Source organism: Chenopodium quinoa, unplaced genomic scaffold (genome assembly GCF_001683475.1).
Source record: "Chenopodium quinoa cultivar QQ74 unplaced genomic scaffold, ASM168347v1, whole genome shotgun sequence".
Classification (NCBI taxonomy): Eukaryota; Viridiplantae; Streptophyta; class Magnoliopsida; order Caryophyllales; family Amaranthaceae; genus Chenopodium; species Chenopodium quinoa.
In genome coordinates this window covers 52,746-58,739 of record NW_018745333.1, presented here as the reverse complement: position 1 = coordinate 58,739, position 5,994 = coordinate 52,746, and the positions used below count along the sequence as shown (strand labels likewise).

Genomic DNA, 5,994 nt, shown 5'->3' with positions numbered 1-5,994 from the left:
AATCATATTACATTTAAGCATAACGACGTTGAAACGCGGTGCGCATCGCGTGGCGTGCAACTAGTTTCTCAAAAATTCTTCTGCCTTTTTCTTATTCCCTATACTTAACTAAGCTAAGATGAGCTTGTTAGCACTGCTGTATGTTGTCTATGCTTTTATCTCATTTGTTGCTTGTTTTCTTAAGCTTGATGGTTTGGTTTTTCACTTTTGTTGTATTTTGGACTGATCATTTGTCTAAGTTGTTCTATATCTTTAATAGAAGATATAAGATATGAATGGTGGATGTGATAGAATATAGGAAATTTGGTCCTGAAAATTGGATTCATTTAATGAAAGCTTTTGATCATATTGTAAAAAGAAATAAACATTAAGAATTGCAGTTTATCTTGTTTTGATTGTTTTCTGTTAGTGTAGCTGATATCTAATTGGTTAGCCAACTAAAACTGCCTGAATTAGAAACTGTGAATTTGTATTGCAATGGCTTGTAGCAATCGCAAGTACTCCCTTTGTTCCCAAAAGTTGTTCCTGTTTGAAATCTTGTGACCAAATCTAAACAGGAACAACAAGGAGTAGAGGGAGTATATAATACTAGTCAAAATTAGCTTAGGTTCAATTGAAATAGCAGTGTTCTGTTAAACTTACTCTGGAATTTTAGTACTAGTCTAGATTATTGTCCCTATGTTTGGTTGTTGAATGTCACTTGGAACACCAGACCATAAGTTTTTGGTGCTCGGAATGGGTATTGGAATTTTGGATTCTGAAATTTGATTCCCTAAGGCAGTTCAAAAATGTACTTACTATACAATGTACCAACAAGCCAATATGCTCGTGATTGTGATTTCCGGGGTGTGGGGATAACGAATAAACGAATTATACATTTATTGAATTAGACAGCATGATCCTCCCCCTTTAAAAGGTTACTTTATGTTAGGTTTGGTTATATGTGGTGGTGCTTGTGATCTCGAGTACTGACATACCAAGTATATCTTTTTTTTTTTACTTGTATCATCAATTTGATGGTGATATTTGATCTTGAGAGTTGCACCTAGATGTATACATCCCCTATATATGTTTGCATAAGTTTTTATTGTATCGACAATGTGATAGTTAATCATGTTCCATGATCAAGTATACTTCTACATGTTTAATGTTTAAATACTGAATTTTAACTTCGCAGAAATCTATTGCTTCTCCTGCACGTGGCATTCTTGCCATTGATGAATCGAATGCAACTTGTGGGAAGAGACTGGCATCAATTGGCTTAGATAACACTGAGAACAATCGTCAGATGTATAGGCAGCTCTTACTGACAACTCCTGGTCTTGGCGAACACATTTCTAGTGTCATTCTGTTTGAGGAAACACTCTACCAGTCTACAACGGATGGCAAGAAATTGTCGACTGCTTACTTGATGAGAATGTCGTGCCTGTCATCAAGGTCGACAAGGTATGACAGTTTGAACGTCTTCCACATTCGATTGTTACTTGTAAATACTGATCAATGACCTCATTTTATGTCCTCACTCTTTGCATTGCAGATGTTGGTTCCTCTGCCAGGCTCAAACAATGAATCTTGGTGCCAAGGGTTAGATGGCCTGGCTTCAAGGTCTGCTGAGTATTATAATCAGGGTGCTCGATTTGCAAAATGGTAAGCCATCTCAGATCCACTAGACCTATGCCTCCATGAGATTAATGGTTGGCGATATTTAATCTTCATTTACATGTCCTGAAACGTCTTTCTGATTAAGAATATGATATTTCTCTTATTATGCAACTTTTCTGTGTTCTGCAAATGACTTATGCTTGTTTGGATGCGATAATGTAGGCGTATTCCATGTGAACCTTTTGCTTTGGCAGTTAAGGAAGCTGCTTGGGGAATCGCTCGTTATGATGCTATCTCTCAGGTTCATACTAAGCTTTCTTTGCTTTATGTTCCATTCTCCATGCTTCAGTTTGAGGTGGAAGTGGTGGTCTGGTGGGTGGTGAATTGGTGATGGTCTGATGGTATATGGTAGATGTCTTTGTTCAACCTTTTGGATCTATTATTCTATATCTGGCGTATCAACTAGCTTCAAGACTAAACAACCTACATACAAACTTTTCAACCTGTACTGAAGAATGGATCAGTTGCTTTCAGGCTGCCACTATGCTTCCTGAATTCTGCTTAAATTGAAATTAACCATCATGGACTCAATTATTATGCAAAATTGACATGGACACCATTGGAAAGGGGTTTAGGTGCCAAAGTATACAGTTAAGATGATACAGCTTAAGAAATAGTAGTTTGGCAAGTTTAGAGATGTAGAGAAATCACCAATTCTTCTTCCCACCACGCTTCCCAACTCTCCTCACCCTTAACACCAATTCCACCTCTATAAAGAAGCCAATCTGTCCAATCACTGAAGTCTTCCACAGTCCTAGACATAACAAATGGAAACATGAATTAGTATAATTAAATTAAGCAAAGTTGTTGATGTCCACAAAAGCTAGATAGCTTTTAAGTCACAAACCCCCAACTTACTTTTGCCACTCGAAACCGGATGGATTGAACAGGTAGGGAGCAAATAGCCAAGAGAGGGCCATAAACCAACTGCTGATAGAAAGCAGAATGTAGCCTATCGCACCACCATCATTATAGCCATAAGCAAGAAAAACAATCAACAAAAGCACAACTTCAAGCCTGCAATGAGAAAGCCATACAGCTCAAAGACTGTTCAAGACACTATACGAGCAACATGACAAGGAGAAAAGGATATACCCTTTGACAAAATGACTCCGAGAATAAAGCCTGTAGCTTTCGCTCAACTTTATATGCCGGACAACAAAACCCCTCCCAGTTGCTTGATACTGTTTTTCTAACAATAATGTTTTTCTATAAATGCCATCTTAAGAGTGAAGAAATTTCTAGATCAATAACCTCATCTCAAGCTTTAAAAAAACAATTCATGTCATAATGACAAATGATATAAATAAAGTTGCCTAAGTAAATACAAAACCATCAAAAGTATTATTTAAAATTAATATAAAAACACTATAATATAAAATCCAGCCAGTCACACACAGCATGATATATCTGCCAGGTAAATGTGGTATTGACACTAGTAGAATTGTCAACCTACCAGATAAAGAAAGATGTACACTGTCAGCACCGTCAACTGCAGAAAAATGAAAGGAAAAAGATAACTCAGTAACAGCAGGTTGCTGCACAACTTGACAGTAGAAGTTCAATGAGGAAAGGGCAAAAGGTCATCTGACATGGAACATTAGAATGACAGTTGGAGATTCATGAAAAGTGAGTACTAAGCCAAAATAAGTAAAGAGGCCAATAGAAACCACATAAGATGCATACATACCATAGAGCTGCAATTTACATGTCATAAACTAAAATTAAATTTATAAAGTACATATCATAAAGTTGTAAGGTACAAGTTTGAAATTTTGAACCTTGATTATGAAACAAATTATACACACACACACACAAAAGGGCAGCCCGGTGCACATTGGCATCCCCGCGAGGTGAGGGTCCGGGGAAGGGTCCCACCACACACACACACATAACTATAAAATTAAAATATATATCTTAAAAGTATACCAAACAATTATAAGGTAGTTCTGTAAATGTGTCAAAATAATAATAATAATAATAATAATAAATAAATAAATAAATAAATAAAATTATAAATTACAAATTTTGGTACAATTCAGGAGTTCATTTCTTATATCTATAATGTACACGTCCTAAAAGTACAAGGTATATGATAATATACAAATTTGAATTTTAAACCTTGATTAATGAACAAATCACACACACAAATGATGAGTTTGAAATTTTGAAGGTACAGGTCTTAAGAGTATATAAAAATTAATTAAGTTACATGTTTGAAATTCAAACCCTAGTTATTTAACAAAACACATGGACCAAAAGTATGCTATTAGTAAGAGACCCTTAAAAATAACATAAACCTAACCTAATAGACTAGTATAACTAGTGATTCATAAAGTACAACTCCTGATAAGGGTTTGAAATCTTTGAATGTATCTAATCTTGTTAGAAAACCTACCTGAGAATATATCTTCACTGATATTTATAACACGAGAAGCCTTGCTTATACCATCACGTGTTATATTATCGAAAACATCTGGGTGTCCATAATGGCATAATGCAAGATATTTGGCACCAGCTCATCAGTACTAAATAGAAGTGTAAAACCATAAACAAATTCCCTTCTAAAAACAGCTTACTTCAGCGGATTAGACATGAAGGAAGCCAAAGAAGAAACACTGCATAACAATGGCAAAAATGGTCGAATGAAAATCAGTATAATTTTAAGGAAAATTTTCAAAAAACAACCCAAAAATGTGTTGAATTTCTAACTAACCACCCAAAAATAATTTATTTTAAAATACCACCCATTAAATTAATTTTTTGCTCAGATTCCCACCCAATTTGAAAATCCGGTGGTTTTTTAGCTTGTGGGGCCCACATAACGGCTATTAACGGCTAGTGTATGCTTTTATTTATTTTCTTCCCCCGATTTTTCCTATACAAGTGTATTCCTTATTCAATTTTTGCTCCTAAACAAAATTTTTCCCCAAATTACACAAAATTAAGATTGCTTCTAATTGCATTTGCATCTGCAGCAACGACATCACTTGAATTCGCACAAGGTAATCTCAATTATCTGGAAAAATTAGGGTTCTTGCAAAATGTTAATTGGGGGAATTTGTGGGATTCATTAATTAGGGTTCCACATAATTGCAAATATACCATCAACAACCAACAACCTTCAACATTAAACACAAACAACAAAATTGCTTACCTCTTTCGACGCCATTGCACTGAGCTATTGTCAGGTTCCTCACCTGAGCTCCTGGTCCCCGGTAAACAGCAAAAGATGGCGACTTTTTTGCAATTAAACAACCCCACTTCAAGCAATTACTCTAGATTAATTCCTGTTGCAAGTACAATTAGGGTTTTAATGTCGAATTTAGGGTTCTGAATTGAACAATGCACAGCAATTTATGAAGAAAGGGGGAATTCGCTGAAAAAAGGAGTGAAATTTGATTGTAGAATAGGGTTAGTTGGGAGAATTGAATGAGAAAGAGAGTGAAAGACAGTGAAGTCGAGAGAAAAGGGAAAAAAAAAAAGAGGGAAATAACTAAACTGGGCCCCTTAAGCTAAAAAAACCACCGGATTTTCAAATTGGGTGGGAATCTGAGCAAAAAATTAATTTAATGGGTGGTATTTTAAAATAAATTTTTTTTTGGGTGGTTAGTTAGAAATTCAACACATTTTTGGGTGGTTTTTTGAAAATTTTCCTAATTTTAAACAAGAAAAACTATGGAGTTTGGTGCGTGGGAATTGCAGACCAAGAGGACAGTGGTGGACCTAGAAATTTGACAATGGGGGGACAATTTCGATAATTCAACTAACATCAACCTATTTAAAAAAAACGGGTACACAATACAAGTAATTTGGGTTTGGTTGGGAAATAGGAATAAGGGAGTAGTCGAGTGGTATGGTTAAAATAAAACACCCCCCAAAAAAAAGGAGTGATGTTACAAGGGGGATTCGAATGCCATATTATCTTGTGATGTTAATTTCTTAGCAAATATTTTAGTCTTGCTATTTTGTGATGTTAATCATAAAATAGCAAGACTAAAATGGGTTCTTAGTCACATCACTCCAATTCCAGCTGAAGGGGACCCTTCATTTGAAGACATGCAACAATGGATACACATTGATGAGAAGTGGTTTTTTATAAACCCAGAAACAAGGACATTCTATCTTCTTCCAACAGAAGACAATCCATACAGAGCACAACAGTCCAGAAGGTTTAAGGTGAAGGCTATGTTTATGGGCATGATAGGGAAACCATTGTATGATGCAAATAAACAACTTTTACATGATGGGAAGTATGGTCTATTCCCTTTTATGAAGTATGAGGAAGCAAAGAAAAAGAGTAAAAACAGAGACAAAGCCAGGGGACCATAG

The 5,994-nt window shown here is 35.5% G+C and overlaps 1 long non-coding RNA gene across 1 annotated transcript; it reads left to right on the top strand.

The window, feature by feature from the left end:
• The first annotated feature begins 1,155 nt into the window (after positions 1 to 1,155).
• Positions 1,156 to 2,138, top strand: LOC110712769. The gene is made up of 3 exons (XR_002509696.1): positions 1,156 to 1,446; positions 1,538 to 1,647; positions 1,825 to 2,138. It is a non-coding gene; the product is annotated as an uncharacterized LOC110712769 (long non-coding RNA).
• Positions 2,139 to 5,994: the final 3,856 nt, after the last annotated feature.